The sequence below is a fragment of the Homarus americanus genome, unplaced genomic scaffold (assembly GCF_018991925.1).
Source record: "Homarus americanus isolate GMGI-L3 unplaced genomic scaffold, GMGI_Hamer_2.0 scaffold31037, whole genome shotgun sequence".
NCBI lineage: Eukaryota > Metazoa > Arthropoda > Malacostraca > Decapoda > Nephropidae > Homarus > Homarus americanus.
This window is the reverse complement of record NW_024722227.1, coordinates 19,852,452-19,871,159: the sequence shown is the minus strand read 5'-3', so window position 1 is coordinate 19,871,159 and position 18,708 is coordinate 19,852,452. Positions and strand designations below refer to the sequence as shown.

The 18,708-nt window shown below is 43.1% G+C and overlaps 1 protein-coding gene across 1 annotated transcript in view; it reads left to right on the top strand.

Moving 5' to 3' along the window:
• Nucleotides 1–4,111: 4,111 nt before the first annotated feature.
• The window catches only part of LOC121862407 (long-chain-fatty-acid--CoA ligase 4-like), a 251,770-nt gene continuing 237,173 nt past the window's right edge, over nucleotides 4,112–18,708 (top strand). The window contains exon 1 of the mRNA XM_042360674.1: nucleotides 4,112–4,431. The gene's annotated coding sequence lies outside the window, so the exon portion shown is untranslated. The remainder of the gene's footprint in view (nucleotides 4,432–18,708) is intronic.

The window sequence follows — 18,708 nt, the reverse complement described above, 5'->3', positions numbered from 1 at the left end:
AGAAGTCGCTAAAACGAAGCAAGGACACAGCTCCAGGGGCCGACAGGATAACCTACTCCATGCTTTCTCATGCCGGTACAGCCGGACACGAGGCTCTGCTGCAAGCCATCAATGCTTCGTGGACAGCATAAAGACTCCCACCGGAATGGAAGAAGGCAGATATACAGCCCATTCCGAAGCCCAGAGAACCAGACAAACCGAGGCCCATCTCCCTTCTCAGCTGCATAGTGAAGACGGGAGAAAGAATGGCTCTCAACCGACTCAAGTGGAAAGTAGGCAGCCCACACCCTCACATCTTTGCTTACACCGAGAACACCGGCACAGGCAACAACATCGCCGAGATACTCAGCACAGTGGACAACAAACCTGACAAGAAAACTCCAAGACAAACCCAAGTCAGCCTTCATCGACTACGACTAGGGTACAAGTGCTCCTGGCAGATGATCGGAAATGACGTCACGGAATGCACCTACTGTCAGGAGCCAGCAGCCAACCCACTTGAACACTATCTCCTCGATTGCGAGGTCACACAAAGCCTCCGAAACTGAACTCAAATCTCCCAAGAAACACACACAACACCAGCGGCCACTCTAACCCGAAAGGCCCATACAGACCACATTCACCACCTACTCCGGGTCATCACACGATACCCACCACCCAGATAGCTTAGAAAGCATCCTCTCCCAGCAAGTGCGGACCCCAGTTCGGGGGCGCGCCACTCCGAAGCTGACCACGTCCAAGAGTGGGGGCTGGTGGTAAGCGTCCACTGATCGGGGGTCCGCTCACACTTGCAACCTGCAGTATCCCTCCAATCTGCAGGTGGGACCACCTCCAATCCCAATCCGGTCTGGCTGCTCCTGGAGCTCCAGCCGGAACTACCAAACGGGCCGCCGATAGGCAAAAGCCCGTGTCGGACTACGGTCCGACAATCTCAACAACAACAACAACAACCGTGAAGTTCATTCTACTCAATGCTCTTAAACAAACAAGACCTCCTCTCAACAAGCTCCACACCGGGGGAAGACTCCACCTACTCCTCCCTCCACTGTATGCTGAACCCTATCATCCCGGGGTCTGCATTTTGTGTTTTCTGTTCTCATTGGGGTCACACCTTCACTGCCTGCTGCCGAGGTGATCTTCGCAGATGTCGCTTCTGTTCACGTAATGATAACTCTGCCACATGTGCCCAGAAAATCAAGGATCACCTTAATAGGGGTGGTGTGGGCAATGTTGTTGATCTCAGGTGTTGTAACTATGGCGGCCAGCACAATGCTGACTCACGGCAATGCCCCAATCGTCCGTCTGTCCCACGGGAAAAGCCTACCCGAAGGCCGCATCTACCACAATGACCCCCACAGTCTCCAGCAACGCCTTCTTCAACAACACCTGCCCCTGCCTGGCCTCACCTGGCTGCAACACAGCAGTCCTGGCCGTCTCCTAACTGAACAACTACTACTGTCCCTCCTCCCCATCTCTACTCTGACGCTGTCAGGCCTTGTGCTCCCACCGGTGCCCCCCCACAGCCCCCCTCCAGTGACATGACACAGATCATATCCCTCTTCCAAGAATTTACCAACCGTATTGAAAAACTCTTCGCTACACTCTGTACCACCGTCTCCGACCTATTCTTGCCCTCTGTTGCCACCCGGTCACTCCTCTCTTCTGGTAAGACACAGGCTGGTAGTCCCCCTGTGAGCCCCTGCTCACGGCCTACTCCACAGCCGGCGGCCTTCACTGCTGGTGTAGTACCTACCGGGCATGCCCTAGTGTGTCCTGCTGCCCCTGAGCGAAGTCCTGCTTCATCTTCACGACATGTGGTGCCTCAACCTGTCCACCCACCGCAAGCCGCGCCGGCAACTGTGTCTGTGCTGTTTCCAATAGGGCTACCTATTGGACCTAAGGACACCACCCCCGGCTACCCGTACCCCACTGGCATGTCGATGCACATGCCATCACAATCACACTAAAAGGTATGTCCCTCAATATTGTCAATGTCTATGTGCCTCCCTCCACCCCTACTGTACCTGTCCCACCACACCATATAACCTCCACCCCCACTGTACTTCGCCACGCCTAGTACATTGGCAGCCCTGAGCCTGGCCGCACTGTTTGTAAACTTTGTGGTCAACCGACTCTCACACCCTCTCTCACTACATCCTCACTTGCCCTATGACCTCCTCCTACAGGTCCCCAGCCGTTACCAACACCTCTTCCCTCCCTGACCAGATATCCCTCCTCCTAATGACAGGCCTGGCACTTGACATTATTAGGGACCTGTCACACTTCGCCATAAACAGATAAATTGTACCGGGAATTTTCCCCCCACACACTCATCATTCTGTCACTTTATGTAACTTGCTGACAAAACCCATGACCCTTCTGGCTTTTACGCCCTTAATGCATGAGTCATAAAGGCAAGCATGAACTCTGCATGCTTCCCATATTTGTTTTTTTTTTACGGGAATTAGCTCACCCGGGCACAGGTCAAACGGCCCACAACGGGGCCTGGGGGGCGAAATTTTTTTTTTAAAATAGAGAAGAAAAAGGTTATACTGTGTTAATCTACACCACGAAGATGTCGGAAAACCAGCTTTTTAAAGTGAGACAGATTGTATAAGTATGGAAGCACAGAAGGCAGAGCATTCCACAGTTTGGCTGTGTGAGGAAAGAAGGAGGTACTATAACGGGTTGTTCTCGTGTGACCGACATCCACAGACGTGTGTTACGAGCCCACACGGCCTTGCCAGCGGAACACAGGATGCCAAATCCAACGAACATTGCCCCTTAAAGTACCTGTAAAGGAGAGAGAGTGAAGCAACATTGCAGCGAAGAGAAAGGGAAGAGAGATTGTCGACTAAAGGAGGAGAGTTAATAAGACGAAATGCCTTTGATTCCACCCGATCTAATAGTTGGACAGAAGAAGAGCCACCCCAGATATGAGAGCAGTACTCCAAGTTAGGGGGAATGAATCCTGTGGGGTTCAGGATATTTGGTTCACACTCAGGATGGGTTGGGGAAAGGAAACTCACAATGTGCTCTCTATATACATGTTGTATTGGATATACAATGCAGCTTGGTGCTGGGAAGGCAGCATGGTTACAAGCGTGATGTAGAGAGAGCTGGTTGGTGAGGATGCTCAGAGGAGGACCAGCCTGTGGGTCGCCATGCTCGCCGGCGGGAGCGAGGACCACCAGGCAGGCGGAGGAGGTGTTGCTGGCTGGTTGGTGTAGGTAGAAAAGAGACAGGTCACCACGAGGTCAGGTCTTAAATAGCGGTGGGTAGGCGTGGCTTAGTAGTTGACCCCCGCTCAGTGATGTATGGCGGCGCTGGTTGACCTAGACCACGAGGCATACACTGGGGAATTGGTGGGGTCGGCTACTCAGCGACAAACAGCGTTTGTAGGGGAGAAAGCCACTACAATCCCTTATATACTTGGAGTAACTGCTCAGGAGTGAAGTAGCTACGGCATCTGTACAGCATTCCCAACTTTCGGCAGGCAGCTTTAGCTATACTAAGGATGTGTGATTTCCAGAACATATTGGAGGAAATGGTGAGGCCTAACATATTTATTTCAGAGTTTGGCAGGATAATAGCGTCCTGAAATGTAATTGGTGGGAGATCGTCTAATTTACAAAGCCTAATTGGTAAATATTGAGTTTTATTACTATTGAACTTAACCAAGTTTGTACCTCCCCATTCAGAGATGCTGCATAGATCCGCATTTATAGAGGTAATGATATCAGTTCTAGAAACAGATCTAGTTTGAGAATTGGGAGGAAGGGGAAAATGTGAAGAAGAGTGAAAAGTAGAATCATCAACGTACGAATGGATAGAATTAGTTGTAGTGTGAAGTAAATCATTGATAAAAAGAAGGAAGAGAGTAGGTGAAAGAACAGAACCCCTGAACAGGATATAATGGGTGCCCAATAAACTAGCCCCCTCGGGAGCAATCTAAAAAAAATCTAACAGCTTATAAATTTTCTGAGTAATAATAACAGCATTTACCTAACTCTTTACCGATCCATTTATATATGCCGTATAGTATACAGTTATGGAGTTGGGTTGCCGTTGAGGAAGCCCAAGTCAAGGTTGTGTGGAGGCAGACGGAGGCGGGTCACTGTCACTCTGATGCACAGTTGTGGGTCTTGTGGCAGTGTGGCCTGGAACTTAAAATCCGACAACACAGTACAGCCGCTCCCTTCCGCCGATTTTCCTCAAGAGCACCTTACATTCCTTTATTTTCCCGTCTTGTTCATATTACTAGTAATTCCGCCATTATTCGCGCCCAGACCAAAGAACTGAAACCAAATAGTGATTGCGTAGTTGGTATGTAGTATATGAGATAGTATTAGTGTGCCTGTGTGTAACAACGGAACATCACGCGGGATTAGTAAATAACATTTCAAACATCACTGCTGCCTGCACATTCAAGTAAGTTGAAGTAAAAGTTACATTGTAACACCTATAATTTATTGCCATATCCTATGTGAAGGAGACTATGTTTAGTTTGTATCTAAAGCTTAAAACATTGGTGTAAGATTACCTAAAGCTACGCACTCAAATGAGGCGTCTATTGGTTTCCATAGTATAATTAATTATGTTAGCGGTCCGACTAATTACCCAAATGTACCCAAATGTAGCCGCAATGAAGTCAAATGATGGCCGTACAAGCGTAAATCGGGCTGTGAATCACTTGTCGATTATTATTTGGTGTCATAAAGTCACAAAAAATTGGTAAACTTAATTTAATCTGAGTTGTGTTAGGTTAGGTTAGGTACATGCACTTGATCTATAAACTCAGATTAAATTAAGTTTACCAATTTTTTGTGACTTCGTGACACCAAATACCAGTCGAGAAGTGATTGGGAGTCCGATTTATTCATGTAGGACCATTATTTGACTTCATTGCAGCTACATTTGGGTAATTACTCGCTCCCTCGGTACATGCACGCGATCTATTAACTCAAATTAAATTACGTTTTCCAATTTTTTTACTTTGTGACACCAAATACTAGTCGAGAAGTGATTAGCAATCCGATTTATTCATGTAGGACCATTATTTGACTTCATTGCGGCTACATTTGGGTAATTAGTCGGACCCGTAAAGGGGTAGCTTAGGGCTAATACCAGAAGTTGTTTGTTGATCTGGTTGAAATTTTTTCTACACACATTACTAGCATGCTAATAAACAGAAATGGAAACGACAATGCATAGAACCTAATAAAACCTGACCTAACTTACCCATAGGTTGGGTATGTTAGTTCAAGTTCTTTTAGGTTCTATGCATTATCGTGTTAATTTATGTGGTAAACAACTTACCTTAATATTGAGGTTGATATACATCAGGAGGAATTCGTGGAAGCGTTCACCATAATTTATAGGAAACGTCTCTTGAAGAGGGATTCAGCGAGGTAAACAAAAAAAAATGGCATCGGGAGGAGAATTATGAAGCGAGCTAGAGTAAATAAAAAAAAAAAAAAAATTGACTTAAATTTGTACTGGAAAGTTGTCGTTTCTTTTAATATACTTAACATCATCAAAACAATAAGTATAGCATAATAACGAAGATCAACAAACTCCTTCTGGTGTTAGCCCTAAACTGCACCTTCACCCGGATTTTTTTACTATTATCATGGATTCTTTTGGTAAATTTACAGTTTCAGCCACAACTACTGTACGACTATAAATTTTTGTTTTTCCCATGGCATTTGGTGTGATTCATTCAAATTTGACCTTCATTTCCAGCGGAAATGAGTCGTTTTTTTCTTAACACCCTCCCATACAACCTGACCTAACCAACCACAGAAATCTACCTTACCTTACTTAACTCCCTAGCTGTCCCTGCTGTATTAAACCGAAAGGGTAATTATTCATTTTAGCACAACCTCAAATTTTTTCACGAGATGTTTGACTACTTATGTATTTTGATGTGTTTTGTTCAGATCTGGGTCAATATTTAGAAAATGACACCAGGCATTTTCTCCGTCACCTTGAACGCCATTCTCTTTTGTCGGATCACCAGTATGGCTTTCGCCAGGTGAGATCTACTGGTGATCTGCTTTCCTACTGCCCCCATCTTTGGTCATCCTCTCTTAGGGATTATGGGGAAACTTCCGTCGTGGCCCTCGACATCTCCAAAGTATTTGACAGGGTATGGCACAAGTCTTTGCTTTCTAAACTTCCCTCTTATGGTTTCTCTCCCCCACCCTGTTCTATAATTTCTAGCTTCCTTGAGAACCGATCCATGGCAGTTGTTGTCGAGGGATTGATCTCTCGCTCTTTCTCTATCAATAGTGGTGTTCCACAGGGTTCTGTTCTTTCACCTACTCTCTCCCTTCTTTTTATCAATGATTTTCTTCACACTACAACTAATTTTATCCATTTTTTTCGCTGATGATTCTACTCTTCATTCTTCTTCACATTTTACCCTTCCCTCAAATTCTCAAACTAGATCTCTTTCTAGAGCTGAATCATTTCATATATCAATGCGGAACTGTGCAGCATCTCCGAAAGGGGAGGTAGAATTCATTAGTGATAAAACTTGGTATTTACCAATTACACTTTCCAAATTAGATGACCTCCTACCAATCACATTTCAGGATGCAGTCATTCTGCCAAATTCTAAAATAGATATGCTAGGCCTCACCATTTCCTCTAATATGTCATGGAAGCCACACATCCACAACATAGCTAAAGCTGCCTCCCAAAAGCTGGGAAAGCTGTACAGATGCCATAGCTACTTCACTCCTGAGCAGTTGCTTCAAGTTTATAAGGGATTCATTCGTTCTAACTTGGAGTACTGTTTTCATATCTGGGGTGGCTCTTCTTCTGTCCAACTGTTAGATAGGGTGGAATCAAAGGCATTTCTTCTTATTAACTCTCCTCCATTAGTTGACAATCTTTGTTCCCTTTCTCTTCGCCGCAATGTTGCTTCACTCTCTCTTTTACAGGTACTTTAACGGGCAATGTTCGGTGGATTTGGCATTCTGTGTACTGCCGGCAAGGCCGTGGGCTCATAACACACGTTTTGCCCGAGGTGCCCACTCTTTCTGTGTGGATGTTGGTCACACTAGAATAACCTATTAAAGTACATCCTTCTGGTAGATGGTGCTGCCTTTCCCACCACCACTAACTTTAAACGGTGCATACCGTCTGCGTTCGCACAAAACAATGCCGAAAATCATTCCTTACTTACTTTACGACCAGGTGAGGAGGCTTCATTCTTGAAAGTTCGGGTATTCCGGGGTAGGGACCGCCAATACAACCCAGTTTCATCTACATTATAGACTTGGGAAATCAGGAGCCCTTCACTCTTAATTAAGTCATTTAGCCTCTCCCTGAATGGTTCGATGTCCTTGGTGGGTGCGCGACCAGCTTCACCATGGGTAATTTTATTACACATTCCATGGCGATTTCTAAATCGCCATAACCACCCATCACTAGCTTTGAAATTCTCGATGCCCATATGACTTGCTAGCTTAACAGCAGCAGCTTGTATTTCTACACCACGGACGACATTACCACAGGATCGTTGTTGCACAAACCACTTCGTCACTGCCTCCTCAAGATTTGTATCTTTTGCCACTCTCATAGGCTTCCTTGCACCAACAGATGATGATTTAGAAGTTGCATCAACATTATATTTCAAAGAAAATGCAGTGAGTTTGTCCTTAGCCTTGCGTATGTCTGAAACTGTTTGCTTTTTAACACCATACTCGTTACAAACTCTAGCCACCGAAGCACCAGCCTCTAACTTCCTTATAAGTTCCAGTTTCTGGTTCACAGAAAGGGTCACATACTTCCTCTTCGGCGTTTTACTCCCCCTTGAAGTCATGATGTAAAATACAAGGCTGAAAGATGCCTAATTCCTGAAATATCAATGAAAATTGCAGGGCATCACAGCACTGATACTCGAATATGGCGCTAGGTCAAGAATGACTGGCGTGACTCACGCGCGCACAAAGCTGCCTCGTGACCCATCTTTTGGACAATCCCAGAACCATGTATTTTATCCTATTTTACATTGAAATACATCACGTTTCAGCAAAACTACTATTTATTTCCGAGAATATATTCATTCAGGCGCAGTTTAGGGAAAATATACGTGTGATGTAACAGTTTTTTAACTGAAAACGATTCGAAAAACACGTACTCTCTAGCCCTGTTCAAGGAGAGGACTGGGAGAAGCTGTTTGGTGCTGCAGACGATGATAAGGAAAATGATTTGGATGGATTTTAATGAAAATATTCAGAAATATGGTATCGTAGTATTTATTCAAGTCAATTAGGATAGAATATTATTGTAATACAACAGTTTTTTAACTGAAAACCAATCGAAAAGCGATTACGGTAACATCTTTGGAACGAAAGAAAGCGAGTCATTGTTTTCGTCACGATTTTATCCCACTTTCCACTAATACGTACGTCATTTCAGCAAAAATATTACATTTCCGTGAATGCATTATATCAAGCACAGTATGAATAGAATACCATTGTAATATAACAGTATTTTAACCAAAAACTATTAAAAAAACGAGTAACTTCTCTTGAACATCGGAAGGTTAGGTAAAATCTTTTGTTTTCGTCATGTATTTTATCCTATTTTACATTAAAATACATCACGTTTCAGCAAAACTACTATTTATTTCCGAGAATATATTCATTCAGGCACAGTTAAGGTAAAATATACATGTGATGTAACAGTTTTTTAACTGAAAACGATTCGAAAAACACGTGTACCGTCTAGCTGATACAGCTGGTGGTGAGTGATGCATCGTTGTAAACAATAGGAGGTTGAAGTAGATTACCGGGTATTATATTAAGTGTGAAATATCAAAAAGGTTTTTATTACCGGTATTTTTTGTAGATCAATGAGAACTGTGATCCTGTATATGATATGATAAGCTAGCCTGTGCTAAGAACTTCAACATAGAGACTACTGAAAACATGTTGTAAGGTAATTTAGCCTATTGTAAGTTGGTGAGCTTCATTTGCTGAAGGAACTGCACAACTTTTCATTGCTATTTGGTACATATTTTACGTTTCCATTGTTTACTGGCAGTAAATGGTAAATATTTTTCATGTCTGAAGCTAAAAGTTGCATCCCCCCCCCCCCCACACTAGTGGTGGAGATGTTACATTTAACCAAAAAGATGCTGGTGTTTTATCCCAGCAGTGGGTGGACCAGCATTTTAGCTTGAGGTCCGCGTAGGTAATATTCCTACAAATAAAAAAAAAAAGTTTGTTCAGATTTTGTCCGAATTATCCGAAATCCGGATTAAAGGGGTCCAAATTAACGAGGGTCGACTGTATATATTGTCGATATTACCACCCCATTCCAGAATATGGGTCCAAACATCCAATACCTTGAGCAATTGCGTTAAGCAGGAGCGCCCTGACATAAAACCGTGTTGGTAATCCTTTACAAGGTTGTTTCGTAGTAGATGTTCCATCGCAGCATCTCTGATAATACTCTCAAGTACTTTACATATTATGCTGGTCAGGCTCACCTGTCTATAGTTGTTCGTGGAGTGACGATCCTCCTTCTTGAAGATAGGACTCACATAAGCCACTTTCCAATCACTGGGGACCTTTTGCTCATCCAGGTATTTACAAAACAGGATATTCAGGGGCTCGGCAAGCTCGTTGCACAACTCTCTTAGCACTCTGGGATACACCGTGTCAGGGTCGGGACTCTTATGGACCTTTAGCTTTGACAGTTTATTTCTAATACCCTTTTCTGTGAACACAATGTGGGTCAGTGCTGTGTTGAACTGTCTGTCCTCAAACGCAGGAAGGTTAATCGCATCCTCTCTTGTGAACACTCAGGAAAAGAAGCTGTTCAATGCCTCAGCTTTATTCTGGCCAGAATCTGCGTAACTACCATCTTCAAGCCTCAGGTCTGATACTACTCCTCACATTTTTAATTTTGACTTTGCATAGCGATAAAACGCCTTTGGGTTTCACTTGACCTCGCTTGCAACCAGCCTCTGGAACTCCTTTTCAGCCCTTCTACACTCTATCTTTGCTTGGTTTCTGGCTCTTGCATACATCCTCCTGTCCTGCTCATCGTTTGACCCAACCCACGTCTTGAATTTCTGGGTTTTCTTCTTAACTTTGTCGACCGCCGCATGGTTCATGTGTAGGGATCCCCTCGTATTCCTAGAAGCACTGGGTTTGGTCTTGGGTATATATTTATCGATCAACTGGGTCAGTGTAGTGTCTGCGTTCTTGTACCTTAATGAGTCAGGCCAGCGGATACCCCTCCTCTCTTCCCTCATCCCGTTGTAATTTCCCCTGTAATATTTGCACCTTGGCCTGGCCTTATCTTGAACTAGGTAACAGTTAAATCTGAATGACGACACTATATGGTGACTGGTGCCAACTGGGCCAAGGTGTTCCAGTTTGGCCACCATACCCTCCTCGTTTGTTATGATGAAGTCTAGTGGCTTGGGTGTTTGCTCCCCTCTGTAATGTGTTGGGTCTCTAACATGATGGAACAGAAAATTATCTCTCAGAGTTTCTACAAAAAGAGTAGCAGGGTTATTCAAGTCATTTGGGGTGAACTCGTTTCTCCAGTCGATGTCCCCATAGTTAAAGTCCCCCATGATAAGGAGGTGGTTAGGGTTGAGTATTGCTGCGTTGTCTATTAAGGCTCTTAAGTTCCTTTGATTTAGTGGGCCATAGTTTGGGGATCTGTAGATACACCCGACAATAAGTAAGTCCTCCCCCCTCCCCTTTAATTTAATTTTACACCACTTGGACTCTTCAAAAACATCCTCTCCTTGTACCCTCGCCTGGCTGGCTCAAAGGTCTTGCCTAGCATAGATAACCACACCCTTCTTGCAAGTTTCTTGAGAAAGGTTCGTAAATGAGTCATATCCAGCAATACTCAACTCACATTCCTCTGGATCGATTCACCTGTTCTTCTACAACAGCCCACCTCAGGGCTGTAGGGCAGGTGTGTGAGTGTCCCCCAGGAGGTCAGAGCTGTAGGGCATGTGTGTGTCCCCCAGGAGGTCAGGGCTGTAGGGCATGTGTGTCTCTCCTAGGAGGTCAGGGCTGTAGGGTATGTGTCCCCCCAGGAGGTCAGGGTTTTAGGGCATGTGTGTGTGTCTCGCAGGTGGTCAGGATTGTAGGGCATGTGTGTGTGCCCCCCAGGAATTCAGGGCTGTAGGGCATGTGTGTGTGTGTCCCCCAGAAGGTCAGGGCTGTAGAGCATGTGTGTGTCCCCCCAGGAGGTCAGGGGTGTAAGGCAGGTGTGTGTGTTCCCCAGGAGGTCAGGGCTGTCGGGTATGTGTGTGTCCCCCAGGAGGTCAGTGTTGTACGGCATGTGTGTGTGTGTCCTCCAGGAGAAGGACCCTTTGATGTGTAGGAACATAAGACTCTTCAGCAGTAGGTATAGAAGCATGTTAAAGTAGAAGAGGTTGCAGCAGGAAGAAAGTAAGAGGATTTTTTTATTAAAGAAACATTTAAATTTAAAGAAAACTGTGTGGGAGGAAATGGCTGTAAAATCAAGGAAGAGCAGAGAGGCCTTCCAGCAACAAAAACAGAAGCGTTTACTCTCCCTGAAAAACTATCTGATGCAATTAAACCTAAGAATAAAACAAAACCAAATGAGTGAATATTACACGGGAAGGAAAACTAAATACAGCTGCTCCCCGACTTACGATGGGGTTAGGGACCCAAATCCAGGTCATAAGTCGAAAATGCAAAAAAATAATACATAGAAAATCTAAAATAAAATACTGTACAGTAATCAATAATGAAAAATTAATAGTGTTACTGTATTACGGGGCCCCCATAATTTTCTAATAAAACAGGGCTGGGTGGGTCATCAATGTCGCTTTCTTCAGACATGTTAGCATACAGGGGATACTTGCTTGTTGAAGGTATTTGATCATCTTTCGGGAGTGAAAAGACAGCACTGGTGGGGCTTGAGGAGACGTCAATGGGGGACTTCTTAAAATATATGTCAAATTTAGACTGCACAGTTTACCTTTTCTTTTCATTGTAAATTTTCCTGTAGCAAGCAAGTGCATCTTGGATCAGTCTGTCAACTTTTGCAAAACACTCAACATTTTGATCCATTTCGTCAAACATTTGCATCCCCTTATTAATAGTAGCAAATGCTTCTGCCATTTGTTTCACTGAAAATTTTTTGGACGGTGCAGGTTCTTCTACATTTTGACTCTCTTCTTCCTCTGCAATTTTCTGTGCATCTAGTTCAATAAGATCCTCATTACTTACCTCTTCTGCTACATTTTCAACCAACTGCTCAACATCTTCATTATCAATTTCTAACTCCAGCTGTTTACCCAACTCCACTATCTTGTTACTAATCTCTGAAATTGCTTTATCTTCATTAAATCCTCTGAAACTGTTCACATATCTTTTCAGGACTTTCTTCCATATTCCATTCATGCTCTGACCTGTAACCTCATCCCATGCTGCAGCTATGTTCTTTATACATTTCAAAATTTTGTAGTTCTTCCAAAACTCTCTGAGCGTTTTCTCATCTTCAGTAGCAGCAACAGCCTGAGCGAAGGTCGTACGTAAATAATGCGCTTTAAAAGCATCAATAGCTCCTTGATCCATGGGTTGGATGATAGAGGTAGTGTTAGGTGAAATGTAGACTACCTTAACATCAGGGTGCAGGTCCCAGGTGTGGTGGGTGTCCCGGAGCATTATCGAAAATTAATAAAATTTTGAATGTAATCCCTTGTTGCAGACATTACTCCTTGGCTCGTGGAATGAAACAAGTCAGGAACCAATAACAGTACTAGGGTCATCCATGCTTTCTTGTTACTTCTATAAAACACTGGCAGTGTGTGCTTGCTGATATGTTTAAAAGCCCTTGGGTTCTCTGAATGATATATCATGAAGGGCTTTATCTTGAAACCAGCTACATTCCCCTGCAACAGAAGTGTGATTCAGTCCTTGAATGCCTTGAATCCCGGCATGCTTTTCGCCTCTTTGTGGATATATGTCCGTTCAGGCATGCGCTTCCAGAATAAGCCAGTTTCATCCACATAAAATATTTGCTCAGGGAAATAATTCCCTCCACGATGACACTATCTAGCTCCTCCTTAAAAGCTTCGGCAGCACCCACATCAGCTCTTGCTGCCTCTTCACTCACCTTTACACTTTGCAAACTGTAACGGTGTTTAAACCTTTGGAACCACCCATGACTTGCTGTGAAGTTTTGGTCGCATTCATCTCCTTCCTGCTCCTTCAGGCTTTCGAAAAGGCTTCTTGCCTTAGCCTGTAGGGTTAGAAGGCTTAAGGGTACACGCTTTTGTATCTGATCTTCCATCCATATCACAAGTAATTTTTCCATCTCATGAATAGGACCTTGTCTTTTTGTTGTTGTTATAGTTCCCTTTATAGGCGCTGATCCTTTCACTACCTCACGAATTCGTTCCTTGTCCTTCAGAATTGTCAACGTCGAGTGAGAGAAGCCTAGGTCGCGAGAAATGGTTGCTACCGTTTTTCCATTTTCATATTGCATTATCTTCATTTTCATCTCAAAAGTAATTGACTGTCTCCTTTTCTTCTGAGCACCACCAGAACTCTCACTTCTATGCTTGCCAGTCATTCTAAAGTGAATTAGAAACAAAAATAATGTCAGTACACAGCGCGATCACTACCGACAACAACGACAGCCAAACACCAACTAAGCGCTCTACGGCGTGGATGCTGTTGCCACGAGGCGACCCACCCCACGTGACGCTCTTGTACGGGACGGAAACGTTTCGGTCTAGAAAATACGCGCGTCATTTGAAAAAATTTGGTACCGACTGCGGCGGTCGTATGTGCGGGTGGTTGTATGTTGAGCAGGTCTTAAGTTGAGGAGTAGCTGTATTTTGTTTGTATAGACAGTGGTCCCTCGGTTATCGAACACAATTCGTTCCAGAAGGTCGTTTATTAACCGAAAATTTCGTAAACCGAAACCATTGTTTCAATGGGATTTTGGGTAATTGGTTCCAGCTCACCGAAAAATACATACAAACTAAAAATAAATGCAGTAAAGTACACTTACTTTGAGGTGTGCATGTAGAAGGCTCCTAGTTGATGATGATAATGATGGGAATTAGATTGTGGGTGGAGGAGAAGAGAGAAGAGAAAGCATTGGGGTGGAAGAGAAGTCACCCCATGCTGCCATTTTACCCATAAAATTTTAGTTCACTTGGTATAATTCAAGATTATTTTCTTTAAATCAACACTGCACTGCATTATATATTGTCAATATGTAAAATAAACTTTAGAATGACCAATAAATGTACTGTAAAAACGTAAAAATAGTTTATGTTCAAGAGAGTCTCAAGCAAGAAGCTTCCTCCACTGACCAGGGACACACACTGATGCCATTTTGGGTGTGTTGAGTGGCTGTTGGGCGCGCTAAAAACTAATTCCCTGTACTTTAATTATTTTAAATAATTGTTAAAATGACTAAAAACTTTAATATAAGACTTGGAAAATTATTGAATAGTACAACCTTCTTGATATTTACTCAAATGGTAACAAATTTAAGTCCTAAAACCAATCACTGTATTGGCGGACTAATACTACAGCTGGTGAGCAGCCAAATGTAGGTGAAAACATGTTGGGAAAAATTCGTAAGGAATTCGTGAAGCGAAATTTTTTCATTAACTGAAGTGAAGAATCTTATGGAAGGGAATTCGTCAACCGAAATTTCTTTAACCAAGGTGTTCGTTAACCGAGGGATCACTGTATCATGGAACAAGCTTATTTTTCTTATTTTAGAACTACACATGCTATTGAAACTCCAGTTGGTGGCACATTAGAGATAAAGCTCCTTTGGTAAGTATTAGATTTTGAATTCTCACACATTACAGTGCCAAAAAAGCTTACCTTTTAGTTTATCTTCTCTCAATAGTGGTGCACAGTTAAAAATATTGATCAAATTTAAGTTTAGTAACATCTAAAAATTTTAAAGGAACTTTTAAGAGTACTGTACTATATGCATGAGAAATATTGTTGCAATAAACATACATGTTTGATATTGGGTGCTGTGTATTTTAACTATACTGTAAGGCGCTCATGAAATGTGTAACAATGTGAGAAATTAACTTTAATATGATAAAAATTCCCAGTTAGGTGTTTCCCCAGACTTGAAACTCTCTCTCTCTCTCTCTCTCTCTCTCTCTCTCTCTCTCTCTCTCTCTCTCTCTCTCTCTCTCTCTCTCTCTCTCTCTCTCTCTCTCTCTCTCTCTCTCTCTCTCTCTCTCTCTCTCTCTCTCTCTCTCTCTCTCTCTCTCTCCCTCTCTCTCTCTCTCTCTCTCTCTCTCTCTCTCTCTCCTCTCTCTCTCTCTCTCTCTCTCTCTCTCTCTCTCTCTCTCTCTCTCTCTCTCTCTCTCTCTCTCTCTCTCTCTCTCTCTCTCTCTCTCTCTCTCTCTCTCTCTCTCTCTCTCTCTCTCTCTCTCTCTCTCTCTCTCTCTCTCTCTCTCTCTCTCTCTCTCTCTCTCCTCTCTCTCTCTCTCTCTCTCTCTCTCTCTCTCTCTCTCTCTCTCTCTCTCTCTCTCTCTCTCTCTCTCTCTCTCTCTCTCTCTCTCTCTCTCTCTCTCTCTCTCTCTCTCTCTCTCTCTCTCTCTCTCTCTCTCTCTCCTCTCTCTCTCTCTCTCTCTCTCTCTCTCTCTCTCTCTCTCTCTCTCTCTCTCTCTCTACCTACTCTCTCTCTCTCTCTCTCTCTCTCTCTCTCTCCCCTCTCTCTCTCTCTCTCTCTCTCTCTCTCTCTCTCTCTCTCTCTCCTCTCCTCCTCTCTCTCCTCTCTCTCTCTCTCTCTCTCTCTCTCTCTCTCCTCTCTCTCCTCCTCTCTCCTCTCTCTCTCTCTCTCTCTCTCCTCCTCTCTCTCTCTCCTCTCTCTCTCTCTCTCTCCTCTCTCTCTCTCTCTCTCTCTCTCTCCTGTGCATCTAGTTCAATAAGATCCTCGTTACTGAGCTCTTCTGCTACACTTTCAACCAACTGTCCATTATCAATTTCAAACTCCAGCTGTTTACCTAACTCCACTATCTTGTTACTAATATCTGATCCCATGCTGCACTAATGTTCTTTATACATGACATAACGTTGTCGTCCTTCCAAAACTGTCTGAGCGTTTTCTCACCTTCAGTAGCAGTAACAGCCTGAGCGAAGGTCGTGCGTAAATAATACGCTTTAAAGGCAGCAATAGCACCTTCATCCATGGGTTGGATGATAGAGGTAGTGTTAGGTGGAATGTACACTACCTTAACATCAGGGTGCATGTCGTCCAGGTGTGGTGGGTGTCCCGAAGCATTATCCAAAATCAGCAAAATATTGAATGGAATCTGTTGTTGCAGACAATACTCCTTGGCTCGTGGAATGAAACAAGTCATGAACCAATCCTCAAACAGTTCTAAGGTCATCCAGGCTTTCTTATTACTGCGATAAAACACTGGCAGTGTGTGCTTGCTGACATGTTTGAAAGCCCTGGGGTTCTCTGAATGATAGATCATGAAGGGCTTTAGCTTGAAACCAGCAACATTCCCCCCCAACAGAAGTGTAATTCTGTCCTTGAATGCCTTGAAACTTGGCATTGTTTTCGCCTCTTTGTGGATGTATGTCCGCTCAGGCATGCGCTTCCACAATAATCCAGTCTCATCCACATTGAATATTTGCTCAGGCAAATAATTCCCTTCCACAATCACTTCATGTAACTCCTCCTTAAAAGCTTCGGCAGCACCAACATCGGCACTAGCTGCCTCTCCACTCACCTTAACATTGTGTAGACTGTAGCGTTTTTTTTAAATCTATCAAACCACCCATGACTTCCTGTAAAGGTTTGATCACATCATCTCCTGCCTGCTCCTTCAGGCTTTGGAACAGGCTTCTTGCTTTAGCCTGTATGGTTAGAAGGCTTAAGGGTACACGCTTCTGTATCTGGTCTTCTATCCATATCACCAATAATTTTTCCATATCGTGAATAGGACCTTGTCTTTTCTTTGATATTATAGTTCCCTTTATAGGTGTTGTTCCTTTCACTACATCACACACACGTTCCTTGTCCTTCAGAATAGTGGATATAGTCGAGTGTGAGTAACCTAGGTCACTTGAGATTGTTGCTACAGTTTTTCCATTCTCATGCTGTGTTATTATCTTCATTTTCATCTCAAGAGTAATTGCCTGTCTCCTTTTCCTTGGAGCACCACCAGCACTCTCACTTTTACGCTTTCCAGTCATTATAAAGTCAATTAAATACGATAATAACGAAAGTTCACAGCGCGATCAGTATAGGGTACTATAGCCAAACACCAACTAAGCGCTCCACTGAGTGAGTGTACCCACGCGGCGGCGACCCGAGCTGCGCCACACTCTCGCCCAGGACAGAAACATTTCGGTATAGAAAATGCGCTCGTCATTTGAAAATATTTTTGGTCACGACTGCCGCAGTCGTATGTCCGTACGGTCGTAAGGTCAGAGCAGGTCGTAAGTACTGATGGACGTAACTCCAAGTCAACCACTTACGTTAATGTAATCCATAGGTAATCATGATAAATGATATGATTAAATGAAATAGAGACCAGCTGACCCCCAAACTCCACTTTTTCCAACACAATACCTATGTTCTAGTAAAAATAACATCTTAATTTTATGATGGTACATGCACACAATTAATACTTAAGAGAAATAGAGAAATACAGTCGCCAAGTTAATTTTCATTCAAATAATGGACTCAACTCCCTCCCCCTCTTCTCACACTACACTCCCTGGCTCTTCCCTCTCTGAGAAATTTTTTGGGGAAAACCAGGTATAGTAATAAATAATACCTCAAACTAAAGTTAGGATAATATAATTGACATTGCTGGATTCCTTGTAAGACCAGGAATATTTTGAATATAAATGTCATATATTTTGCACAAAAGATAACATATTTACTCAGAGTAAACATTATATCTAAAATTTGTATGTCTAATGCAAAATCTATGATGTTTATATTCAAAATGAACATCAAATTGTAAGAATTCCAGCAATGTAAATTATATTCTGGCCGGATAATTTGTATGAATTTTATGAGCTAAATAAAAAAATTATACTTCACCCGTGTAAAGGGGTACACCCACCACGGAATGTGAGCATCCTGGGTTCTGGCAGGGTACCGTGTAAACGTGGGTTCTGGCAGGGCACTGTGTAAGCGTGGAAGCGCGGAATGTGGGACCGCGTAAAGTGAGGGTTGACTGTACTGTATATATATTTCATGTAGATCCACAATGAAAACATGGATAAGATAAATCTTGATAAAATCACACGGAAAAAGGAAACAATGGAGCACCTTAGGTTTAGATATGTTGATGATGTATTATGTCTCTGCATGTGAGGGACTAAAAGCTTTCCTCAAACAACAACTGGCCCCTCGATCAAATTCACTGTGGAATTAGAGCAAGACTGTAAATTGCCATTCTAGACTGTCTGATAGGTAACACTTTTAAGTTCAGTATTTATAGAAACCAAGTATGTGTGTTCATACATTCATTATTATTCTGCCCACCATAATAAAGTCAAACAGTCAGTATTTTCAACAATGTTTTTCGTGCCTTGAGAATTTGCAGTCCGAATTCATCGATGAGGAATACAAATATATATATAATATTGGCTCAAACCTTAAATACCTAGATCTTTCATAGACAAATGCTTAAACATTACTAAAAAACTTTTTATAGAACTGATCCCA